Raw genomic sequence first — 27,631 nt, forward strand, 5'->3', positions numbered from 1 at the left:
TATTAGAATCTAGACACCATAACTAACCCATCAAGCAATCTTCAGATCATTAATAGATCAATGAGATCCCCCTTATAAAGGCTAGTTAAAAATAAAAGTATGTGGACAAGAGTGATCCGTTGGCAATATTTATACGGGAGCATCAAACCATGCTACGTGGGTAGCATGCAATCCATACCCTGTAAACAATTTCAAGGTAAGGAATATGAAGCCGAATTAGTTTATGGAAGCCACTTTCGTAGCATATGGAGATTGTTTCTTGCTTAGAACTTGCAGATCATTTTAGAGTCACTTCATCAGTTTCAACAACAAATGCATACTGCTCAAGTATCCGTTCCTAGAATCATCTATTTGTACACATAACATGGTACAATTACAATTAGAGGCTGTATTATTGCGAGTCCGAAATTTTGATTTTACAAAAATACAAATAGTTCTGTAACGTAGCCTACTGAACCACATAATTCATCAAGCACCATGACTCACCAAGTTGAGGCACATTGTTGAAGCACTAAAACAATGTTCATTTCCAAGATAACTTGCTTGGAACTTAAACAGCTTTAAGTTGGTATCAGTAACCATTTAAGGATTGCGTCAAGCTGATCCAGGAGGTTCACCATTCTTCTTCTTCTTCTTTTGACTTTTGGACATGAATATTGCCTCAACGGAAGATGACACACTGTGTACATTACTGAGGGATGCAACTTGGATTGGAATCAACTCAAACCTGCCTACTTAACCCACTCACTGAGTAGAGCTACACTGAAGTTTTAAAAATTTCAGTTGTGCATGGATTCAAAAATCCCAACCAAACCTCAAGTAAGGTTGCATTAAGGTTGACCTTTAACCTAAACCAAACACTAACCCAAACCACACCCGACCTAACGGACTAAACCCGACACAACAAGTATATAAATAAGAGGTGGGTTTGGGTTAAGGTTAACCCTTAACCCTACCTAGACCCAACACAAACCCCACCCAGCTGGACTTAACCGAACCAAACCAGTATATAAATAAGAGGTGGGGTTGGGTTAAGGTTGACCCTTAACCCTACCTAAACCCAACACAAACCCTACCTAGCTGGACTTAACCCAACCCAACCAGTGATACAAATAAATAATTCATATTTTATATTTGCAACTCATATCTATATATATGTTCGCATACTTATATCTTTAGTTTTGGTAAATTATTTGTAACCGCACCATCAGATTTGATCGAAGGCTGAGCCTAAATCAACAAATATTAATCCAAAAAGAACGTCCTAACCCTTTTTTCTATTAATCTATCTTAAAATTTATATTTAATCCAATCTACCCCAATTGACATGGCACAGCCCACCTCAATTGATGAATCCCAAATTCAACTTGAGACAGGGTTGGGCTAGAAAACTCCCAGCCCAAGACTGGGTTGATTGGGTTAGGGTTTGCTTTTAACAAGACCTAACCCGCCCATGCGCAGCCCTAACACTACATAAACCAATTGTTCAGTAAGGTGAAACTTTGTGTTCAAAGATCAGTTGTATTGTGTGAATTGGGGTTGCCTCTGCGGTAACACCCTCTGCTTAGCAATTCAAGGTTTTGTTTCCAAGTCCTGGGTATTTGAACCTAATGGGCACTTCCCTCCCTCTCTCAATCCAAAAAGTAAAAAAAAAAACTTTGCAGACCACAGCAAGGAAGAAAGCCTGTCAATCAAAAAGTTATTGAATCGAAGTTTTTTCCAAAAAGAAGAAAGGAAAATTGTTAGGATGTCATAACTAAATTGAAAACAAGTTTTAAACAAGTTCCAGATTGTAAAAAAAATGCACTAGAAGATCTTCCAAAGTAATCTATTATTGCACATTTATATCAGATTTAGCACATGAAGAAGCACAATTTAGTGGAAAAGGTTACAATTTGAGTTCTTTTTGGCAGATCACACAGTAATGGTCTAATATGGTCAAATGAATGTGCCCAAATAAATTAGGAAATCACAAGTTTTATTTATGCTTGTAATAACGTCAATAACCAGTATTATAGCTGATGTCAAAACTTAGTGTCAGTGATACATGAGTATGGATAAATTACAAAGCTTAAACAATCTGCAAGTTTATAAGTATCTCAATTATATGACAAGAAAATTGGAGAGGGCTAATTTTAAAAGATAGTAACAGTCATGGCATTGATTTGTTCAGTTTTCGGTCCAAAAATTGGAACTAATTTGGATTGGGTTGGTTCCAGGTTAGCCTCTAATTAGGAAACCCTGTCATTCCCTAATAAGCATGATTAAAACTTCTATTTGTATCCTAATTACCATTACAGACCGTACTAGCATGAATCCACTACTTCCATCAGTTCATTGCTTTAGCATCAAAACATATAACCATCTACATTCATGATTGTATCCAAATAAGATACCATTTGAAAATCATATATATGCAAATTGTTATAACACATAGATCATCAAAGTATCAAAATCTTTCATATGCATTATCAATAGGATCTGAATGTACAAAATTAACACAATTCTACAGATGCATCACAATGTAAATTCTTAATGCAATTTCTTTAATGGAGATTTTGAACAATTATTTTTGTACAACCATAATAACTGAATACTCTAGAATGTGCTAGCAAATTTGCAAGGAACTACTGAATAAGCAAAAGAACATAATAGAATAGTCTACATTACATGAGTAAATTCACAAGTAAATTCTATAAAAGCAAAACATAATAACCAAATAATCTAGAATGCATGAGTAAATTCACAAGGAACTAGCCATAAAAGCAAAACACAGTAATTAAATAGTCTAGAATGTCCGCGCAAATTTCACAAGGACTATTGTAAAAGCAGAAGGTTGGGAGGCATTATCACCATGAGTTTGAACATTATATTGGTGAAAAATAGAAGCTAGAGCCAATGCCTCCCCCTTTTCCTCCTCTCCACCCTTGGTGCGCATCAACATCCTTGAAACCCTTCGATGTGATCTACCCCCTCCCCAGAAGTTCCATATCATCCATACCGAAAGTTGTAAGCACCTACCTTCACCTCTCCCTTGCGCTGAGAGACCTTCATATTATTTCTCAACCACTTCAAAGACGTGAGAAGAGCCTTTCAAGCCTCTCAAAAACTTTGTACATGGTAGAACTTTCACCGGAAAGAAATAGGGGGAAGGTCATTCATGGGTTGTTGGAACAAGAAGAGCAGAAGGTAGGAAAGAAGCTCCCAAGCTTTGTCAAGCTTATGTGGGCACTCAAAACTTGATCTCTAACACCAATAGGGCAGCAGCTCATCGAGTATCTGAAACTTGATGAGCTATGACCAAGTGCGCTAGTGGAACATTAACGAGCTCCCAAGCAGTATTCTCAATCTCAAGGAGAAAACTAGGAAGTATTTTGCCTGATCCACAAAGCCACAGATACCTTTTTTCTACATTTGTTCTTCTTTGCTCGTCTTTTCTACAATGGGTCTTATATATATATATATAATATCCTCCAAAATAAATACATATATATATACATACATATATGTATGTATGTATGTGTGTGTGTGTGCGTGCGTATTTATGTGTTTTCTTCCACTTCTGTGCGGCATGTGGCGCAATAATAATATCCTCCAAAATGTTTATTTGGATAAGTTTAATGATTCAATAATACTATGAAATATTCACAATTTGTGCAAGAAAGAATTTTAGATTGCAAATTCATAATTTTATCTATTGTTCTGCCATGTAGTCATTGTTGTTACTATCTTTTCCCTTTTTCTCATGCTTATAAATATGTCAAATGATAAACTATATCAACATTCCTTTTTTTATTGTTTCCCTAATTTTTTCAAACTCCAAATTCTTTTCTCACTTTTGAAATGCTATATTTTTCCCCCAACTATGAATCTTTCCTAGTGATCCAATTGTTCGCAAATGTCATACCTCAACTAGCATGCAGAAGGTTTGGGATAGTCTTCTTTTATTATTTTTTTTTTCTTAACAAGACTCTTCTAGTTTTAATATGCCTATTGTGTACAACCAGGTGGGCGTGGTGCCCCCAACCATGAAGAAATGCTCCTCCGTAACGGTGCTTAGACAGTAGCAATGGTTATTGGAAATAATTATGCTGTGCTTAAACAAGGGAGATATAGCTTTTCCAAGCGTTATGCCTCCCAAGTTCTACTCTATAATATGACTAGAAGTTGTAGTGCATTCAATGATTAAAGTATGAAATCAGGTTTTGCTATCAATGAATGGTTAAAACAAGAGAAACATACGACAGACAGTTCTGATTTAATCAATAAAATGATTGGGCCTACAGTACTTCAATCAATTTTTTTTATGGGAATGCATAATAAACTGACATTTTTTTATGCATGTGATTTAAGCTGCTAGTAGATGATGTCAGATTTACCTTAAATACCAATTTAAAATCATTCTGAAACCAACCTGTCAATTTCATTAGTGCATGCGAACTGCTCAAGAATTAGTCTGCTAACAGTATCCTTGTGAAGTTTGACTAGATTATCATTTGAATATAACTCTGAACATGCAAAATTAGAGCCTAAGAATTAATTATCTTCACAATGAGCAATTTCCACAGTTGAATGGTACTATAGGGTCGCATTAAACAAAAAGCAGAATCTTACATTTGTAATACCATTTATCCATTATTCTATTGCGAATAAGTTGACCATTCAAAACCCATTACTGACACAAATCAGTAAGACAAAATCATTCTCGAAGCAGCAAGAAAATCATGCACATTCATCATTAGCTTATGTATATACAAAATTTTATGCAACTCTGCTGATTCTGTCCAAAGGCAAAATTTATAAGTGCTATTTCGTTTATCCTTGAAACACCAATTATCTCAAACTTCGCAAGCATACACCATATTTTCAACAATTATGTGCATCATGAATGCACCAGAACGAGAAATATAAAAATTCAATTCCTTCTATGCGTGAAACACTCAATTCTCTTAAACCTTCACAATCATTCAAGAGATTTCAAACCATTAAGTGCATTAAGAATTGAACAACCTCTAACTGAACTGAAAGAATATATTATAAAAGCACAGTCTAGGGAAGCCTTACCTGCAACCTGATAAGTTCATTAGCAAAGGGGGGATACGAGAGCAAAATGTAGCTCTGCCCTAGTGAACAGGCATTGCCATGGTTCAAGACCTTCAATATGATTCCAACCACCATCTAATGGTTTATCTCCTGCCACCCTTATGTGATGTTGGGAGTCTGCAACTCCACCCCCTCTCCCAGCTCCAAGGGGGACCAAATAGAAGAGATGACATCAAAGCAGAAGCGCATCCCCGAGCAGGTCCACCCATCCAACTGGATACAGCTACAAGTCAGCTAATGGGAGCAGGATGAAGTAGATGATGGAGTGCTTAGCATGAAGGGTCCAACCCCACAGATTGAGTGGAGGATTTGGTTGGAGTCAGTGTATATGTAGAAGATACTGACAGCAATATGGACGTTCTCAATTAGGGAGCTGCGGGAGGCAAGGATGGTGAAAATGCGGAAGATGATTTCATCTGGGAGCTGGCTGATTCAGTCAGGTGGATGGCTTGAGGAGGAATATTCTCCGTTGCTCACTCTCTTGTCTGTGTCTCCATGTTTTAGTCTTTATCTCTGTCCCTTTGGCCCTGCTTATCATGAATAGCAGACTTCAATATTCAGAAGTGACATTATATGTTAAGCAATGCACTGAAAAATAACAGATTCAACTTTATACAAGTATTATGTGTGGTTCACTAGAAGGAAAATAAAGATTATTCTAATTCTTTCATTAGATAAGGATATTTTACATTTTTTTCATTATTTAAGAATACATTGCACTTCTATCACTTCTTTCCTTCTTTTGTCAGGAGTTTTGAAACATCCAGGAGAGGAATGTGGTCGGTTCTCATTAACCATCTCCTAGATTAATTAAAAAGAAAATAAAGATATCACATAATAGGATAGGACTTAGGGGAATTTCTATAACTAAACCGATGGTCTCATGCCTAATATGGACCTTTCTACAAGCAGAACTTTCATTGGACATGGAGATTCGCAGAAGTAAATGTTCAAGTTGTGCCTTGTCATGAGTTGTTTTTAGAAAATGGTTGTATACTATGATGATCGCCTTCTATCTGGCTCAAGGAAACAAGAGTTAAGCAATATATCTATAGTCCATACAGTTTATGCTAAATATTAAAAGAAGAATAACTAGCCCTGCTTGGTTATGATGGCAAATTGTGAAAGCTATTTAAGGGTTATGCAGTTTCAAGATTGAAGGGATATGTGAAGGTGTTGTTTGCATGCTTAAGTGATTTCTAGATGAACAATAAGATTTGAGAGCCAGTTCTGGGAGTACCTAGTATCATAGAAAACAAGTGGATCCATGCTTAAAGCTAGTGTTGGCAATTAATACTCTTGTCAAAGCTGGGCTTTGTGGCAAATGCTTAACTACAAGTATTATTAAAATAGGACCTGATAATATAAGAAGTAATTTACAGACAGAAAAGAGGTGTAATTGAAAAAAATTGAACATTGAATTTGTCTGACAAAAAAAAAACAGAAAAGAGGTGTAATTGAAAAAATTGAACATTGAATTTGTCTGACAAGAAAAAAAAACAGAAAAGATGTTGACTTTTGAGAAGAGGTGCAAAAAAGATTGATACCAGATTGATACCGCTATCAAGTAATCATAACATTAACTTAATCTTTAAAAAATCCATTAGTATCATCAATTGATATCAGACCATTTATAAAAAACACAAGATGAAAGGACCATAGTATGTATCACACTAAAGTTGACCAAGTAATTTCTTCCCAATCACTTCTTACTGGATAATTTGGTAAACAATTTTACAACGTAATGTGGTTGGTAGATAAATGATGATCCGTAAGAGGCACTGCTCACCATAAAAATAAATAAATAAAAATAAAATTGTTACAGTAAACACTTAGTTAATCACTAGAGTTACTGTTAACAGATCATTACACATGGGAATTTTTAGCCCTTATAAAGATAAAATCTGTCATTATGCAGCCTATAGTTATCAAACATATTGCTCAAGGAAAAATGTTGACTTTTGGGTCAAAAACAAAACTGAGAAAAGAATCAGTCAAACACAATCTTCCCTAGTCGATGAATCATGAAACAAATCCCTTTCATTAAGTACCTATCCCGGCTTGAATTTGGGGTAGTCTCACCACCGTATAGTAGAATGGAGCCTTTATTTATTTATTTATTTATTTTTTATTTTTTGCTTAAAACGGGTATTTTATATATTACGTGAATGAATACACCCAGTAGAATCTGCAAAAACTAAGTCAGACAGTGCCCTAGGCAATCCCTTCTCCCTTGCCCATAGAGAGTCTCCTAAGTGGCACGCAACATACGCCGCCACCTAGTCCGCAGCTCCGTTGGCCTCTCGATACACATGTTTAGCCTGAAAGGCTACTACATCACTCACCATATCCCAAATATCTCGAAGTAAGGGATGTACCCTTCCTCCTCTGCTCGGGCCTTTTTGGACCCAACTAATTACGGTGGCTGAGTCACCCTCCAATATGATCAAGGTAGCCTGGAATGCTCGCCTGGCGTGGCATAATCCGATCTAGGCCGCCTGCAGCTCTACACCTGGCACAGAGATGTCAAAGATTATGGGTAAAAAAAGAGCAGCCCCATGCATGAGGCTCCAATACTATTGTAGGGTCTAGGGAGGGTCAGCTATATGCAAATTTACCCCTACATGCAAAGGTTGTTTCTATGTTTTGAAGCCATGACCTCTCGGTCACAATGGAGCAATCTTATCATAGCACCAAGGCTCCCCCTCTATTCACCCATTACAGATGCAAAATAATAATACATGAACATTCTCGAAGCATCAAGATCAATCATACACACTCATCAGTAGATTTCTGTATGTACGAAGTTTATGCAATTCTGCTTATGTGCGCCACTAGAAACTTACAAATGCAATTCCATATGAAATGCCAATTCTCTCAAATCTTTGTGGTCATGCAAAAGATTCTGAGCAATTATGTGCATCATGAATGTGCCAAAAAGGAAATATGCATTAATGCAATTCCTTTTATTTGAGAAAGGACATACCCCTTGAACCTTCGAGATCATGCAAGATATTTCAAGTTGTTACATGCATTTAACATCGAATAATCCCGAAACTGCAAGAAAATATTATGTTTTGGAGAACAATGTGCATCATGGATGCGCTACAAAGAAAAATACATAAATGCAATTTCCTTTACTTGAGAAGTGGTGTTTCTCTTGAACCTTCAAGATCATGTTCAAGATTTCGAATCATTATGTGCATTTAAAATTGAATAATCTTGGAACTGCAAGAAAATATAGGTTTTGAACAACTGCATGCATAAGGAATGTGCTGCAAAGGAAAATACATAAATGCTCGAACCTTCCAGATCATGCAAGAAATTGCGAACCATTATGTGCATTTAAAATCGAACAACCTCGAAGCTCCAAGGAAACTCTATAAAAGCAATGGCTAAGGAAGCCTTATAAGTAAAAATAAGTTCATCGGCAAAGGGAAGATGCCGGAGCCGGACACCGCCCCACCCTGGCGTGCACGCATCCCCATTTTTGAAATCCTTCAATTTGATTCCATCCACCATGTTATGTTTTGTCCCATGCCACCCTTACCTAATGTTGGGAGCCTGCAACTCTACCCCCTACCCCTGCAGAACTGAGAGGCATCCTTGAGTGGCTTCATCCATCCAATCCCCCTCTACAGCCTCCAATAGCCCATGGCAGTGCACATGGACCACCTAACTAGGTGATCGGACTGCCACCCAGCTCCGACAAGATGCAAGAAGAGCATGATCGCTAGAGTAGCCCAAAGAAGGGCTAAGGGGCATACCGACCCTTCTCTTCTGACAAGGATCCAAAAGCAAGAGAAGGGGGCTGTACAAGCATTCGGTAATGCCATGTTTTGGGGTGCTCGGCAAGGATGTAACCGTATCTCTATCAACCTCCTTGATCTTGCAGAGCCAGCCGCGGATCTTCTTCTCTTTTATTTGTCGACATGCAAGGTTTGATATTCTTCTTGTTCCTTCACCTTCAATTCTTGTAGATGCCTCTTATTCTCCTTTTTCATGCATATATCGTGTTGTGATGCGTGGGCTATTCTGCTAATTCCTAACGTGCTCAAAGCATTTAGGGGAACAAGAGGGATTAGAGATCAAAAAAAAGGGCGATTGTAGAAGGGAGATAGAAGGAAGATGGCGAGGGCATCAAGTTCTGGTGCATGATTTGTGAGGGGCAAAGAAGAGAACAAAGGCTCCCACACTGTACTGCAACTCCAAGAAGCACCCGATCTTGAAGAAATGATAGTAGAGATGGCGCGCCACAAGTGAAATCCGAGCATGCCAGATTCAGGCCATGTGGAGGTCGTCGGCGATTGGAGATGGATGAAACCAGAAACAAGGTCAAGCTCAAGATGGGCCAAGGATTTATTTTAATTAAAAATCTCTTGGGTAACCCTACATTATCTATGACTCTATGAGTTCATTTTTAACTTGTAATAAAGCATTTTGCTGAAAAGACCGTTGTATTTTTATTTTTCTAGAATACAGTCAGATTTGTTCATATGTGTATCTCTCATAATTCACATTATATTAGAATTATATAAGTAGTCCCTGGTTGGCCCATAATATCAGAATTCTAGTATTAGAATTATATAAGTAGTCCCCAAGTGTCAAGCCTCATATAACCAGGCAACCAGCAGAGTTTGCAGACTTTATAGGCAAATATGTTGAGGATATAAAATATCTATATGATCCCTGGTCAGTTGATTCAAGGAGGCTTTTGTAGGTGGCTTTGACCCATCAACCAACAAAAAGCATGAGTTAGGTCTTTGGCTTTTTTAATCTTTTGTAAAAGCAGACGATGCCTTTCAATATTAATCCCATCCACCCTCTTATGGTTTGTCCGATTACATTTACCTAATGCTAGGAGTTCGCAACTCTGCCCTTCCCCCAGCAGTACTAATATAGGATCAAATGGCATGTACCTGCAAGCGATTGACTGGAGAGGAAGGATAATCTGCAACCTTTGTGGTTGTCAACATTTCATGAATGATCGATGTTATCATAAGTTGAAAAACCAAATCAAACAAAGTCACTCAGCTGATGTAGAACCTTCCTATTTGTCCCTTTGAACTGGCAACCATGGAGGCTGCAAACATTTTTCTGAGAGAATTAGATCCTGCAGATCCTACGAAGACAAATCAAGAGATGACTAAATATCCTAAGATTCCCTAGTAGATAATGCAGATTTTGATAACTCCAAAACCAATTAAACAGTTTCACCAACACATGCATTTTCCTGAAAATCTAATGTACATCATAACATACTTTTACATCAGTTGCTGAATCTTGATGTACAGAATGTACCAAAGTGGTGTAAGGTGTCAGTTCCACAAGAAACCTAATCCGCAGGGAAACCTAACAGGCCATTTAGGTGGTGAATAAAACCAGAATTCATGGAGCTCGTGAAATATCTACAGCTGTAAATTGTAGCCGTGAAGTCACAAGTTTCATTGACACATGCACTTTGCTTGGGCATTGAAATCAAGGTTCATTTCCAATATTAGAATGCATCAACACAATTCGATGTCACTAGTTCCATTGACATTTCTGGGTTGTATCAGCTTGAAGTCACATGGTTCATTCATTTATTGACCTTTAGACAAGCAGCATCTGAGAGCAATCAGTAGAAACTCTGGCTCAAAACAGAAGTGGAGGAAGATGACTCCTTTTAAAGCTCCAAAATAATACAGATACAAGGGACCTGCTCCAGAGAGCCTTATTGAAGATGACTCTCAGCTGTTTGTACATACAGGAGTCTTATTGAAAGGGAATGTTTGCACCAAACAAGGAGCAACACAACAATGATATAAATTATGAAGATTACACATTCGGTGATCTTGCTATGTTGAAGGGCAATGTTTTCTTTGCTTAGGGGAACAACAGCATAATGATCTATTGAGGAAGATTATGTATTCAGTGATCTTGCTAGATGATCCTTATAATGCATTTTCTATATTAGTAAGATGCACATGTAAAACACATCAAAAAAGGGATCGCGCCTTCAACTCCTTACATAAGAGAACATTCAAAAGTGAATATCTAAATATAAATACTTTTCCAAAATCACACTACTCATCAAATTACCCACTTAAGCAGATGAGCAAATACTTTCACAAACCTTAGAGAGCTGTCATCAAAAATTGTAGCTTAGATTGCCCAAAACTAAAAGAAGATAATAAATAAAAGAAGTGCTAAACACACAAACCTCATATTCAGTGGTGGGGAATAAACTCTAGAAGTGCCCAGAGTATTATCGAAATCAACACCGACTTGCTGCTGATTGTTGATGAAAAAAAGAATACTACCATTCGACTCTCTGTTGGAGACATCAATGACCACCTAAATTTAGTAAAGAGCATAATTTTGGACATCAGAATTCACAGCTCTATGAATTCCAGTTCTAAAAATTAGCATATCAATAGTCACTCAAATAAGAGTGTGAGACGAGCTGAAGTCAATAAATTGACAGTACCGATGGCTAACCACCAAACTTTAATAGACCACAACCACGGCCATCAAGCCTTGCGCAAGCCATTTCAGGTTGGCTAATTCTTCAATAAAAGTAACATGCCCTTAGCTGAGTGTAAAGATCAATGCTGCTGAGCCACTGGCTGACAGTAAAGACTGACTAGACTGATATCCTCCTACAAATGGAGAACTAAGAGTTAAATTAAGTAGGACATAAGACTTAAATATATATCATATAGTGTTTGAACCATGTCCAAAGGACTTGACCATCCTCAATGAAAATTTGGTGTTTTACAAGCTGAATAGGAAGAAAAAAAGAAAAAGCAAAAGTAGGCCCCAAAGACAAGAGATGACACAGGAGGCAGCATGGTCTTCTGAACCATGCTGAACTGGCCGGTTCAGGGTATAACGAATCAAACGAGTCGGCTCCCGGCACGGTTCAATTAAATGGTTCGATATATAAATCACCCCAGCCCCACTGTGCCTTTGGCTTTATTTTTTTTTCGGTTTGATTGTAACGCTCGTTCCCCTCCCTCGAAGCCCTAAGAGCTTCCATCCCTGGTGCTCGACAATGATGCCAAACGATGTTGCACCGCCGACGAGATATGTCCTTCCTCTATCTCCCTCTCCCTCCCTCCCTCTCACTCTATCTCCCTCCCTCTCTCTCTCTCACTCTATCTCCCTCCCTCTCCCAATTCCACTATAGAACGACAATGTATCTCCCTCCCATCCTCTCCCTCTCTCCCTCTTCCTCTCACTCCTCTCCCTCTTTGTCCAACTCGACATGACAGCCTCTTGGCCCTCTCCTTCTCTCCCTCCCTCTTCTCTCTCTCTTTTCCTCTCTCTACTCCCTCTCCGGCTCTTTGTATCGGTACATCCCGAAGCAATACGGTACGGATCTATACCGTGCCGAACTGATCACCAGCAGTTACCACCTCCAGTACTGGTTCGACGAACCTTGGGCGGCAGATTTAATTTGCGAGAAGTGCAAATAAGAAATCTTAAGAGTAAGATAGTGCTCAATTGGAACTTTTACTGAGTATGCAACTAGCGAGAATGTGAGATTGGTTAACAACTGCCCTAGTGGTGACATCAAACTGATGTTGGCATAATTGTCTTGCACAATCATTTGTTTTGACATCACAAACAAAAGCATTCACCCAATGAGAAGCTCCATGTTCCTGTCAATTTAGAAACTACAAGATTCTAAAAGGAATCAGGTAATTGTGATCACAAGATATGCTAAATCTCATGTACCAGTTGTATATTCAATACTCAGAAATATTATGTCATCCATTCTTTTATAAGAAAAATACTGTGTTATTCAATAGGTGAGTACAGCTTAATAAATTTCTTTGAGCAGAACCATATATAAAACACCTCTTGAACTTAGTAGTTCAGATACATATGTAATCATCTCCTTCAATAATGACATAAGCATTAATTAACTAAGTTGGTGAACCTACCAAAACATATGAGTGAGCTCCAACATCTCTCGCTAAACAAGCAGGGGATTCAAAATCCAGGTAAAATTCTACAACTCACTAAGGTATTGTGTAACCATTTTCTAAAAGTATGATAATGGCAATAAGATTTTACAGTACCACAACTAATTAATTTCTAAATCTTGGCCTCCTGCACTTCAAAAGGCTTTATTCATTTGTAAGTTCAGAACAAGAACTTAAACATTTGATATTAAACCAATATGCCCTCTGTCAAAGATAGCATGTTGCAGGACCACATTCAAAAACCATGACTATGAAAATAAAAGTAAATGCAAGCCTGATGTACCACAAAAGAGGATTGACTTTTGTAGTTTGTACAGTTCAGTGCAAAAACCTGATCATTTGTCTATGTACATGAGAGAGAGAGAATAATAGATTAAGTAATTCCAAAGGCATAAACTTCTCAAGACCATGTTTATTCAAAGAATTGCATCAGGGAGAATAGGACAGGGGCGAGAGAGAGAGAGAGAGAGAGAGAGAGAGAGCCAGTTGAAGGGTGAGATTCACAGGGTTTTTTGAATTATCTAAGAGGCTCATGCTTTGGCATCTGGAAAAGTCAATATTTAAAAATAAAAAAAGCATGTTGGCTTATAAATTCCATTACAAAAAGAATTTTGGCTTATAAATTCCATTGCAAAAAAAAATCCAAATACCATGTAAAGGCCTCCCTTGCTTAATTATGACCCTTGGGCCCTTGCTGATAATAAGAAAATCTCCATAACCCTCAACACCATCAAAAGACTTCACCAGGAAGGTCAGTGTTTGCAGGCTTCACCAAGAAACATTCAAATAAAATGTGCAGACTAATTTTGGGTCATCTGTGAAAACAGACAAAAGGACCCTTGAAATATCCCATCATCAGATATAATTCTTGAAGAAAATTAACACTAAAAGAATCTGGAATGATCCAATTATCAGATGATCTGCACTCAAAGATCAATCAGGCAGAGACACAATCAAGAAGAGTATCCAGACGATCTCGTTTATCAACAGAAAATGACAGTATATTTGTCATTAATTTTAAAAAAAGAATAAAGCAAGCATACATCAACATAACCAAAAAGTGATAAAAAGCCTGCATTCAAACATCAATCAGGCGGAGACACAATCAAGAAGAGCATCCAAAAGACCTCGATTATCGAAGTAAATGAGGGTGAATTTGTCATTAATTTCAAAAGAGAATAAAGCAAGTATAAATCAACAAAATTAAAAAAACACAAGGAATTACCATTTAAGAAACTTATGTCAGAACTCAGAAGTACCGATCAAGGTATTGCGCTGTGTAAAGCACTGTTGGTAAGTTACTGACAGGCAACAACTAGCAAGGAACATAGGAATCTTGCAGTTGATGTCCAACGAGACATCAGCTTTCTGATTACATATTTCCCCTGCAAGATACTTGGGTTAATAAAGTACCTGTCTTAACAGCTATAAAGACTACAGGTTATAAATTATAAGGGACTCGGAAAAGTTTGTGCCTAGTTTTTCCCTACAAAAACTTAGAGACTGCGACAATCCAAGTTACCAAAAAATCTGCTTAAATTGGAAAACTGCATATTCTAGGAAATCAATGTCTAATCAACTCAAACCAGCACCACAGTTTCGTAGTACTAATCAACCTTGTTAGCATTACAAAGCACGCAGCAAAGCCTGGTGAAAGTCCCTGAACCACCACTTGCCTTCTTGCTAGCCGAAATTATTGCTACTAGATCTTTTGCTTGAACCAATAATTGCTGAACCGAGCCGAACCGGCTGGTTTAGCCCGAACCGAGCGGACCCAAACTCCGACCGGGTCGGTTCTCCAATGAACCCGAACTGAGTGGACCCAGACTCCGACCGGGTCGGTTCTCCAATGAAAAACGGTTCCAACCCCTTAGGGGTCGGAACCTGGTTGGATGTGGCCGGAACCAGCTGGAAATTGACGGAACCGGACAATTCTGAATCTCAGTACCAGTTCGACAAACCTTGGCCTGAACCACTTCTTGCCTTCTCACCATGCAGAACTATCCCTACCAGATCTTTTGCTGTAAATTTGAAGCAAGTACAGAAAATTTTAGCACTCAAGAGAATGTCTTCAGACCAAAACTTTCCATTCAAATATAGATCTATCCATATGGGCACATTTCACTCAATCATGAGATAGTTACAGAAGAATGGATCATCGGAATTACAAGACAAAACATGGGAAAACTAGTCTACCAAGTTAAGCTCCTGAAGTACCCCTCCAAGGCTTCAGCTGTATTAAAAGACCAAGTCCTAATAGCTGATATTAGCAAAAGTCCATACCTGAACAAAGTGCAATTGCAAGAGGTGAGAAAACACAAGCATGCACAATAAACATCAGAAAAGGCTGCTAAAAATGGGAAGAGAGAGCTTCCAGCTCCACAACCAAGATGGGATAAATTCAGCATCAAATAAAGTGAGCAACAACCTGAGAGACCACACAAAAATAAAAAGCAAACGCATCAAAGAGAAGCATTGAAAATCTTTGTTATTATAAACTAAAGAACTGAGTTGTACCAGGTAATCATCTGGGAAGCTGACCAACAAGATCCCACTTTGTTGAGATATTATTCTCTCTTCGGAAACAGATATATTAAATACAAATCCAATAATGCAGAAGTGCTTATTTAGAAACCCTCAGTAAGACCAAGTAACCTCAATTTAATCATAGCCATCATATGAGAGCAGGTATACTAGTACATGCCTGATGCTAGTTTGACTTATTAAAGCATTATAAACACATCTAATTCCATTACTTTTAGGATATCTACAAGACCTACTTCACCATTAATTCCAGTCCAAGGCCAACTTATGTTAAAGTAACAATAGAAAAAAATCGAGGTTCGCCAAACTGGTGCCAGAGGGTGCATCGATTCGACATAGTATGGGTCTATACCATGCCGCTCTGAAGCATATCAACAAGGGAAAGCCAGAGAGGAAGGAGAGAGAGGAAAAGAGAGAGGAGGACTCGAAAGCCCTCGTTGAAATAGAGGATCCTCTATTCAAAATCGGCAAAATAAAAAAGGGATCCCCAATTTCAACGAGGGCTTTCGAGCCCTCCCTCGCTCTCTCCCTCTCTCTCTCCTCCCTCTCCCTCCGTTTTGAACCGAGGTAATGAACCGTGCCGATAACCGACCGGTCCGGCTTGATGCGCCCCTAACCGGCCGATTTGGCACTGTTCAACAGACCTTGGATAGATTGCTATAAAGAAACACATCCATCCAAATAATTGCAGAATACTATAATTTCTTATAACTAATTATTGCTCATATTGTATCTCGAGAAGGGGGAAAGGTGAACAATAAAGAAGTAATCAGTAAAATGAAAAGAAAGATGGTAGTTCACAAGCATCGCTGCAGCACGTACAACTACCTTTAATGTGCTCATAAATAAATATTTAAACCTCGAATCACATCGTAATCATCATCATACAAACCTTTGCTCCTCATAAATAATAACAGCTAATAGGGGACAAAATGGATCGTCCTGCTCAAGATAGGGGACCACCCTGTTCCGGCCAAGCAGACCTCAACGCCGACCAAGCCGACCTCGGCCAGATCTCTCCGCTGCTATGACCTGCAGCAACCTCCTCTGGAGTCTACAATGACGACGCGCCCCGGCCCAAGGTCAGGGCATCCTGTAGTGCCGACCAAGAGCCGAAGAGGCTTTGTCGATCGTAGGCAATGATGCCCCGACTCGAGCTCGGGGCACCCTACTGAGCAGACTTCAAAGCCAAGAAGGCTAGGCCAATCTCAGAACTCGCCAAGCCGACCTCACCGAACATATATTGTGGCCCCCAAACTGGCCCAACCTCAGCACCCTGCCAAGCGGGCAAGGCCGACCTCGGCCCCCGTCGAAGGCCGAGCTAATCTCGATCCCCGCCAATGGCCGAGCTAACCTCACCCAGTACGCGCCGCAGCCATGCTCTGCGGTAACCTCACCGCACCATGCTTCGCTTGATGGCCACGCTAAGACGCATCGACAAAGGACTACACATTGTTGCCCCAGCCATGCCTGCTGACAAGGGCCATACCCTACGGCACATGCCAGTGTCATACCGCGCGCAGGGACAGCTCAAACCATGTGCCTCAAGCAAGCCGTGGTCGCACGTCACCTGGTTTGCGCCATCTCCTCTCATGATGAGGACAGGCCATACCTCCACCACTTGGGCACCTTTGCGGAGACTATAAATAACCCCATCAGGTAACAACTAAGAACTTTTTGGCCAACAAATACTCCACGCTAACTTAAGCATTGGAGGGCCCTCACCGAAAACACCGGTGAGGCTTTGTGCAGGTACGCTGGTGCGCGGGAGGTGGCATCTTTTCTTCGTCTCAACCGGTAGATTCTCCGACTCCTCTGGCGTGGTCACCCTTGGGCCAAATTTGAACCACAATATCTAGCGCTAGAGGAAAGGCCCGAGTCGTGGACATGAAGTTGAGGAGCCAAGCAGCTTCAAATGCATCGAGGAGCCGGGCACCAATTCCCAGCAACTCGCTCCAAAGTCCTCCCAGCAGAGTCGGGGGACCGAATTTCTCAGGTCCAGCCAGAGCAGTTCAACCTGCTTGTCCAGCAAGTCTAAGCACTCACTACAGTCGTTCAAGGCCTGCAGCAAGTAGTAGACCAGCCTGTGCTCCCTCCTCACGAGCATGAGTCTTCAGGACGCCGCTTGCAGCGTCATTCTCTTGTAAAGCATTGTTGCCACCGAAGCTTCTGCCGAGTTCGGTCCCCAAGCCAGGAGGGCCCGTCGCGTAGCCACTATCTTGAGAGCTTGCACCGAAGTTTGATGCCCCGAGCACAGGAGCAACCCTCAAAGGCGGGGTCTGCCCTAGGACGGGCACCCTGCAGTGCCGACCAAGAGCCGAAGAGGCCCTGTCGACCGCAGGCGATGACATCCCCGCCCGAGCTCGACAGAAAAGTCGAGGAGTTAGAGCGACAGATCCAAACGCTCCAAGATCAAGCCCCAAAACGGGACGCCGACCTCAAGTTCACAACCGAGTCTCCCTTCCCTCGATGGGTTGTCGACGAACCGATCCCTCAGAGGTTTAAAATGCCGCAGATCGAGTCGTATGATGGCTCGTCTGATCCTCTGGATCATCTGGGAGAAGGAACTTCCTCAAAGCACTCGCGCAATACGGAAGTTATCTCCTTCGATGAAGAACTGAAGGGTGTTAAGACCCCTATGACGACGCTGTAGTTATTTCTCTCACCATTGCAAACTTCGATGTAAAAAGAGTTTTGGTGGATAATGAAAGTTCTGCAGACGTCTTATTTTATGATATCTTTCAAATAATGGGAATGACGGCAGAGCAACTTGAAAAAATGAGTACCTTCTGGTCGGGTTCACAGAAGATTCCGTGCCAATAGAGGGAGTCATCGGCCTGCCAATCACGGCCAGGCGTGCACCTCGAGAGAGCACTGTGAAGTTAAACTTTCTCATGGTCAAGGTCGGCTCGGCCTACAACGCCATCCTTAGCCGACCAGGACTAAAAGCCTTTCGGGCTGTGGTTTCCACCTACCACCTGCTCATGAGGTTCTCCACAAGTCGAGGAGTCGGCAAAGTCCGAGGAGATCAGATAGCAGCCAAGCAGTGTAACATGGTTACACTCAAAGGGAAGCAGTCGACCGAGCTCCCGGCTCAAGCACTACCCATTGAAGGGTTGGATGTACGGGATGAACCAAGATAGCAACGAGGTGGACCTGGCGAGCGCCTCCTCTACATTCCCTTGAGGGATGACCGACCCGAGCAGACCGTGCAGATCGGATCTGGCCTGGGTGTAGAGATGCAAGCTCGTATCATCGAGTTCCTTTGGGCCAATACTGACATGTTCGCCTGGTCGCCTGCTGATATGCTAAGAATAGACCCTGAGGTGATGATCCAGCAACTCAAGGTGCAGCCAGCCTATAAGCCTGTCAGGCAGAAAAAATGAACTCTCGCAACAGACCGGCAATAGGTGGTGGCTGAAGAAGTCTACAAGCTCTTCAAAGTCGGCTTCATCAGGGAGGTCACTTACCCCGATTGGCTTGCCAATGTTGTCCTGGTGAAAAAAAGCCAAGTGCATGTGCGTGGACTACACCGACCTGATCAAGGCCTGCCCAAAGGACAGCTTTTCTCTTCCAAGCATCAACCAGCTCGTCGACGCCACCTCCGGACATCAACTCCTGACCTTTATGGATGTCTTTTCGGGGTACAACCAAATTCAGATGGCACCAAAAGACGAGAAGACCGCCTTCATTACTAACAAGGGCCTCCATTGCTATAACATCATGCCTTTCGGGTTAAAGAATGCCGAGGCAACCTATCAGCGGCTTGTCAGTAAGATCTTCAAGAATCAGATCGGGCGGAATATGAAGTTCTACGTGGATGACATACTAGCGAAGAGCCAGGCGGCCGAGCAGCACATCGCCGACCTGAACGAGGCATTCTCCACCCTCCAGAGGTACCAAATGAAGCTCAACCCCACGAAGTGCGCCTTTGGAATCACTTCTGAAAAGTTCCTTGGCTTCGTTGTGACACAACGAGGGATTGAAGCAAACCCCGAGAAGACTCAGGCGTTGCAAAATATGACACCGCCAAAGACAGTCAAAGAGGTGTAGCGGCTCGCTGGACGGGTAGCTGCCCTCAGAAGATTTGTGCCAAATCAACGGAACGATGCCTCCCCTTCTTCAAGGTTCTCAAGAGGCTGAAGGATTTTGTGTGGTCCGAGTGCCAATGAGCTTTTGACGAGCTCAAGCGCTATCTTGCCTCTTCTCCGCTGCTTACAAAGCCCCAGTGCGGAGAACTTCTCTACCTGTACCTCGCGGCTTCCCCGACGGCCATAAGTTCGGTACTGGTCAGAGAAGAAGAAAGATGCCAGAGGCCTGTCTACTACACCAGCCAAATCCTGCGAGATGCAGAGACCAGATATTCCAAGCTGAAGAAAATAATCTACGCACTCGTCACCTCGGCTTACAGGCTTCGACCTTACTTTCAGGCGTATACCATAGCAGTGCTAACCGACCAGCCCATAAAACAAATCTTGCAACGATTCGACTGGGCCGAAAAGATCGCAAAATGGACAGTTGAACTTGGAGAATTTGACATCGGGTATCGCCCGAGGCCGGCGATCAAAGCACAGATGCTGGCTAACTTCCTAGTGGAGTCTACTCTGCTGGACGACCCTCAAACCGAGCTCAGTCTGGAGGAAGAAAAAGGTGTCCCCAAACAACCCTGGATTCTAAATGTAGATGGCTCTTCGACCTTGGAGGGCAGCGGCGCAGGCCTCATTCTACCAGCCCGAATGGAGTGGTGGCAAAGCAAGCCCTGCGCTTCGAGTTCCTCACTTCCAACAACGAGGTAGAGTATGAAGTGCTAATTGCCGGGCTGAAATTAGCCAAGGAGCTTAATGTCCCCCGTCTGAAGGTCTTCGACGACTGCCAGCTCGTGGTGAGCCAGATCTTGAAAGATTTCTAAGCTCGAAAGCCATCAATGATGAAGTACCTCCAAAAGGTACAGGACATCACTTCAACTATGAGCAACTTCGACATCCAGCATATCCCCAAGATGGAGAATGCAAGAGCCGACCTGCTGTCGAAGTTAGCAATGTCTAGCTCGGCCGAACTCCCAAAAAGCACCTTCCTCGAGTGCTTGAAGGCACCGAGCACAGGAGACCCTGAACTGGTACTGTGCACAGAAACCGAGCCGAGCTGGATGGACTCATTCATCGACTTCTTACAACACGGAGTTCTTTCTACGGACAAGCTTGAAGCTCGACGTCTTGAACGTCAAGCCACTCGGTACCTCATGTACGGGAGCAAGCTGTACCGCTGATCATTCATATCGCTACTCCTCAGATGCCTCCGCCCTTCAGAGGCGGACTATGCGATGCAAGAGGTACATGAAGGAATCTGCGGAAGTCATCAAGAGAGTAGAGCCCTAACGCATAAGATTCTGCGGCAAGGATACTACTGGCCCATACTGCAAAAGGATATGGCGGACTTCGTCTGAAGATGTGACCGGTGCCAACGCCACACCAATGTCCAATGCAGACCTTCGGTCCCATTGACGCCGATCAGTGCCCCCTGGCCATTTGCACAATAGAAAATTTATATATTGGGGCCCTTCCCTCCAGCTATAGGACAGAAAATTTTTTATCGTCATTGTCGACTACTTCACAAAGTAGGTCGAGGCAGAACCTGCAGCCCAAATCACCAAACCGAAGGTGCAGAGCTTCGTCTGGAGGATGATAATCTGCCGGTTTGGGCTTCCCCAAGTTATCATATTCAACAATGGCCGCCCATTTGATAATGCTTGGTTCAAGAAATTCTGCTCCGAGCTTGGTATTGACCATCGCTTCACATCAGTGGCTCATCCCTAAACCAACGAAAAAGCAGAAGGGACCAACCACACAATCTTGCAAGGGCTCAAAGCCAGACTGGACCGAGCAAAAGGGCAATGGGTCGATAATCTCTACAATGTCTTGTGGGCATATCAAACGACCTTCCGAGTTTCCACTGGAGAGACCCCCTCCACCTATCTTATGGCACAGAGGTGGTCATTCCCCTTGAGGTCGGGTTACCCTCGCCCCAGGTTGAAGGCTTTGATGCCATAACCAACTCGGCACGGCTTCGGAGTAACCTCGACCTACTTGAAGAAACAAGGGAGGCAGCTCAAATTCGGATGGCGAGATGCCAGGGAAAAGCAGCGTAATACTACAACTCCAGAATTAAAGTCAAATCTTTCCAGATCCGGACCTCGTCTTGAGGAAGGCTGAAGCCTCCCCCGACCTCTAAAGCAAGAAAAGCTCGCCCCGAACTGGAAGGACCATACCGAGTCGTCCGGGTCCAGCGACTTGGAGCTTACAAGCTGGAATCCCTAGACGGTACTTTAGTTCCTAGAAGCTGGAATTCTGCAAATCTTAGAAGATATTATCAATGAAAACAGCCTTTGAGGATTTTTTTGAAGTATCTCTGGAATGTCGTGTCTGAATCGGCATATCTTGGTCATTCTCACGACACGAGCCCACGACCACAATATAATGACGTCCCGGGCCCGAACTCGAAGCGCCTTGCAAGATCGACCGAGAGTCGAAGAGGCCATGTCGACCGCAGGTATCTACAATAACGCCCCTCAAGCCGGGCTCGAGGCGCCCTGCAGGAACGACCGAGAGCCGAAGAGGCCTTGCTGACCGCAGGTATCTACAATGACGCCCCTCGAGCCGGGCTCGGGGCGCTCTGCAGGATAGCTCCTCGAGCCGAAGAGGCTCCGTCGACCGCAAGTATCTACAATGACGCCCCTCGAGACGGGCTCGGAGCACCCTGCAGAATCACCCTTCAAGCTGTGGAGGCTCCGTCGACCGCAGGTATCTACAATGACATCCCTCGAGCCGGGCTCGGGGCGCCCTGCAAGATCGACCGACAGCCGTAAAGGCCCCGTCGACCGCAGGTATCTACAATGACGCCCATCGAGCCGGGCTCAGGGCGCCTTGCAGGATCAGGCTCGAAAGGCGCCATGCGGGATCGACCAAGAGCCGAAGAGGCCCTATCGACCGTAGGTACCTACAATGACGCCCCTCGAGCTGAGCTCGAGGCGCCCTGCAGGATCGACCAAGAGCCGAAGAGGCTCCGTCGACTGCATGTATCTATAATGACGCCCCGATCTGAGTAGGGGCGCCCTGCAATGTCAACCAAGAGCCGAAGAGGTCTCGTCGACCGCCAGTATTTATAATGACGCACCGATCTGAGCGGGGGCGCCCTGCAGCGTTGACCAAGAGCCAAAAAGGCTCTCTTGACCTCGGCTTCGGAAAAAATTTAAGAGCAACCCGAGCTTAAATCAAGCGCCCCAGTTAAAGTTTACAAAGATCTACAACGCAAGAAGGCGCCAAAGCTCATGACGACCTTTTACCTAAAAGGTCTCCCAGCACACTACAGTGCGAAAAGAGGATCACGAGCTCAGTTCTCGCAAAGAGGTCCAAAGCAGACCTAATGCTCGACCTGGGTGCCTAAAGTGCCCCAGCGGACAAGCTTGGGAGCAGCGAGCTCTTCGCCAACTTTGCGAAGTTGGGAGCAAGGGCCGAGCACAGCGACTTGGCCAAAGTTATCTGGCAGTATGAAGGCTAAGCCAGTACCCAAACTATGCAGTTCGGACCTTGTTAGCTGAATACAAAGCTCCAAGCAAGATAAGTTCAAATACTTTGTCAGATTTCAAAATGCAAAGTGTTGAAGAAAATGCACTTTATTAATATTGAAAGGCCAAGGGCCGAGTACAAAACGAGTCGACCTTAAGATCGGGCTGAATACAAAAAGGCCTAAGTGATCGATCTAGCAAGAGCAAAAGGATAAAGAAAACAAGTTGAAAAGAATTGTCAGCTTGAGCAGCTTCTGACCCAACCTTAGTGGCGGCCCCCGCAGCATCCCCAGACTATCACCTTGGCGACGAGCTCGTGTGCCTCGGCAAGCTCGCTTACTCCAGACATCACTCACCCTGGCGTTGGCGAGCCAAGACGAAGCGTATCTTATAGTGGAACCCCTTGGTGATGCCAGTGATGAGATTCTTCAACCTCTCCTCAGACCGAGCTCCATCCGACGCAACCACCCCTTTATTGTGTCGGGCCATCGAGGTATTATTGCTGAAAATCATCCCTGCAACTTCTCATAACGAAGATGACAGCCGGAAAAAAGAAGGATGGAAGCAAGAGAAACCAAATGAGGGCCCTAGGGTCTCCCCAAGACCTTATATATCCTATCCCAACCCCTGATTGGCTAACCTGGGCAGCCGCATAGCCAGGTCTTGCCGCATGGCAGCTCTAGAAGCTCTCCCAGTGGATCTTTATGGATCGTAACATTAAAGACCAAAACGGTCATAAGAGCCGCTTCGGAGAACAGGGCATTAATGATTGACCCCTCGCGTTCCATCCAGCGACGCCTCGAAAAAGAGCGTGCACGCATGTAATAACCCCAAATTTTTTTTTATATAAAAAGGAATAGAATAGTGCTTTAAAATTGATATAACGGGTAAAATTGGAAGGAATCAAAAGATAATGGCATAGTTGCAGATGCGTTCAAGTGGTAAGGGTAAAATTGGAAAGAAATCAAAAGTTAATGGCATAACAGTAGATATGTTGAAGTGTTAGGGGCAAAACGAAAAATATAGCATTGTGATGTGACTTAATTCATGGGTTTGGCTCAGACGTTGGATTTGAGGCAAAGAGGGAGAGGAGTCTCAGGCGGTGGGTTTTTTCACAGAGAAGGAGAGTCACAGAGAGAAAAGAAAGGAAGGAAAAGAAGAAGGAAAAAGAGAGAAGAAGAGAAGTAAAAAAAAGAAAAAGAGAGAAGAAGAGAAGGAGAGGGAGAGTCCGAAAGAAAAAAGAAGAGAAGGGAAGGGGGGATCTCGGTTGTGTGTCGGCTGAAACAAAAAGGGAAGGATCGGTCTCCTTTCCCTCGGTGCAAAAACCCAATCCTCCGAAGAGAAAAAGGTAAATACCCATCCCTACCTAGTTTTTTTTATAAAATTAGGCTATACAAAGGATGGATGTAGTCTAGAGGGGTCGGATAAGGGTTGTAGAGGTGGTTAAAAGATGAAGAATTGGATTTCGACAAGTTTTTCCGGCACTACGGAAAAACTGTGTCGAAGTCCCAACTTCAGCGAATTATTTTGGGGGTCAAACGGCCTCCGATAGTAATGCATGATACCTCTTTGGAATCCTCTCTATGAGTGTAGAATGTTAGGTAAAAATTTCATAAAATTTGGAGTTCGAAAAGTAGATCAAAATCGGAATTAAGTGACCCACTGTCAGTCCGGGTTACTGTTCATCCGAGATGAAAAAAAGTGAGAAAATGGTGGGAGTCGCTTCAAAACATGCCGGAGTTGACTCAAGGTCAACTGGAATCGACTCGGGGCAGATTAGGGGTCGACTCTCTCTGAGAGTCCAGAAAATGAAGTTTTACGGCTCTGTGGTCGGGGTCGACTCTTGAGGTTGGGGTCGACTCACGCTTCAGTGAAATTTTTATTGAAGGAGGATTTTGACTCTTTCTCGCACCTTGACCCTATGACAGTGACCTAAGGTGTGTGTGTGATGCTTTTGCATCATAATACATATAAGAGGAAGATTAATTGATAGGAAAAAAGAAAAAAAGGGAAAAAGGAAAGGATTTAAAAAAGAGAGAGTTGAATCAATTAAAGTTTCCTATATTTATGATTGGCACGTAGATTATGGCCCTTTATACAAAACTAAATGTATTGTAAATGCATGTATCAGTTGGGCTAAAAGCTAGGGAACAAGAGGAAGAAGTTCCTCACTGCCTGCTGTAGATTTTTGGAGGCGTATCAGGGCTGTGCCGGATTGACAGGTGAGTGGGAGTTTGTACTTTGCACCATGAGCACATTCCTTATTCATTTTTATGAATGTTGCTAAGTGTGATTTGATTCCACCTAAGTTTATTGATTAATTGTTGTGGTAGATTTCTCTATGTTTTGTTCTCCATGCTTGATTATTCTGTATATGCATTTGAGGGAACAATGAGAGTAATTACGAGGGGTAGATGAATAATTAAATTGATTTCGAATTGTGAAATGACTTCTTTTGTAAATTGATTTCATTTCCTCTATTTCAAAGACTTGTAGAGCCCCTTTTAATGGTATATTGAGTTGCATTGCACTCCCTTGACCCCTCACTCCCAACCCTGATGTTAATTTATGATTGGGTCGTGATCGAGTGAGTGGTAGTCTTGATTATACTCCTTTTTGGTAGAGTATTGAGAAGGTGCATTATGGCATTTACGCCTGGCTTGGCAGTATCTGCAGGACACCTATAGTCGATGGGGGTTGGACATCGGCCTGTGTGCACATAGTAGCCTTCTGGGTGGGCAGAACCCAGTCCCTTCCTAGGGGGGACACGGCCCTAGGCGTAGGATCGGCCAATCCTATGACTTATATTCTGCTTGCCGACGGGCATAGTAAGACCCCGCGAGGTGCAGTATGGCTTTCCGCGGATGTAGAATTCCCGCGAGGTGCCGTATAGTATATAGATGTGAGATATTTCTATGAATTTCTGTTCTAGATACTGGCCAGCATTTACATTATCAGTATGGTGTCTTATCCTGCATATGCATGTGACAGTAGGAAGTTGTTGTGGTTCGCCTGGGGCGTAAAACCCACCTCCCGATAACTGTCTGGTGATGACTTAGCATATTGACACCCGATTTGCATATTTCAGTGTTATGATCTATTGAGCGTATTCATGATGTATCATTCATGTTTATTTGATTATTCTATATATGATCCCGATGAGTTGATTATGATTGTGGCGATACGGTGATGATTTACTCCATATTTCTTATGTTGAGTTGTGTGCACCCTGTTATTGATGACTGCTCATATACTCTTGAGATTTCACCTCAAGCCATAATTGTATCTTGTCTTATGTGCATAGTACTCTCTACTCCACTCACTGAGTATCCATATACTCACTACCCAGTTTGGTGTTTTTGATTGCATGGCAGGTGTTGTATAGAGAGGAGCAGGATTAGAAATTGCCTGCTAGCTGTACCGCTCCATAGTATAATATAGATAAAGGTTTATACTTTATACATTTTGGTGCATTATAAACTTTCTGTTGTATATAGCGTATAGTTACAGTCATAGATCCTGTTGTGGATATGGGTTTGACCATGGATGGAATGGAAACCAGATTTTTATACAGATGAGTTATATGCCTGAGATGATGTATTGATATATATTGTCCAGGTTCATTATGTGACAGATTATGTAATTACTGCTCTGACAGGTAGTATTGTTGTATGTATTGAGATAATCCTGACAGGTCACTATAGGAAAAGTGATCATTTTGTGCATGTTTCATGCCAAAATTTTTAAAATTTATTGATGATTGATAGATAGTAGGGTTTTACGCGGTGGCTGGTGGCCTTATGCCTACCCGCACCCTAGGATTGTCGCGGCGGCCCGCCGGAACGGGGCGGGGGTCGTGACAACGCAATACTTTAAAGAGCTCCCGCAGCTGTTCTCACTTGAAATGATGTGGCAGCCTGATCCACTCAAGTTCGGCTTGCGGAACTCGTCCTGCAGCCACCAGCCCCTAATGATGGTGTACCCAGCTTGGTGCACACATCTTCATGAGCACTTGGCTACAGCGTAGGATGACCAACAGTCCAGCTACTTCCTTCGCCCGAGCCAAAGAGCAACTCGACCTTGGAAGTCAGAGGGCAAATAATAAGGGACAAAATGGATCGTCCTGCTCAGAACAGGGGACCACCCCATTCCGGCCAAGCAGACAACGCCAACCAAGCCGGCCTCGGCCAGATCTCTCCACTGCTACGACCTGTGGCAACCTCCTTGGGAGTCTACAACGATGATGCGCCCCAGCCCGAGGTTAGAGCATCCTATAATGCCGACCAACAGTCGAAGAGGCTCCATCGACCGCAGGCAATGATGCCCCGACTCGAGCTCGGGGCACCCTACTGAGCAGACTTCAAAGTCAAGGAGGCTAGGCCAATCTCAGAACCCGCCAAGCCGACCTCACTGAACATATATCGTGGCTCCTAAGCCGGCCCGACCTCAG

General features: G+C 42.8%; 1 long non-coding RNA gene across 1 annotated transcript; it reads right to left on the reverse strand.

Annotated features, from left to right (window-relative positions):
• Positions 1–317: 317 nt before the first annotated feature.
• On the reverse strand, positions 318–25,716 carry LOC113462709. Its single transcript, XR_005511440.1, has 2 exons — positions 11,573–25,716; positions 318–11,439 (listed from the first exon to the last, which is right to left on the reverse strand). It is a non-coding gene; the product is annotated as an uncharacterized LOC113462709 (long non-coding RNA).
• Between the last annotated feature and the right edge of the window lie 1,915 nt (positions 25,717–27,631).

Source organism: Phoenix dactylifera, chromosome 4 (assembly GCF_009389715.1).
Source record: "Phoenix dactylifera cultivar Barhee BC4 chromosome 4, palm_55x_up_171113_PBpolish2nd_filt_p, whole genome shotgun sequence".
NCBI lineage: Eukaryota > Viridiplantae > Streptophyta > Magnoliopsida > Arecales > Arecaceae > Phoenix > Phoenix dactylifera.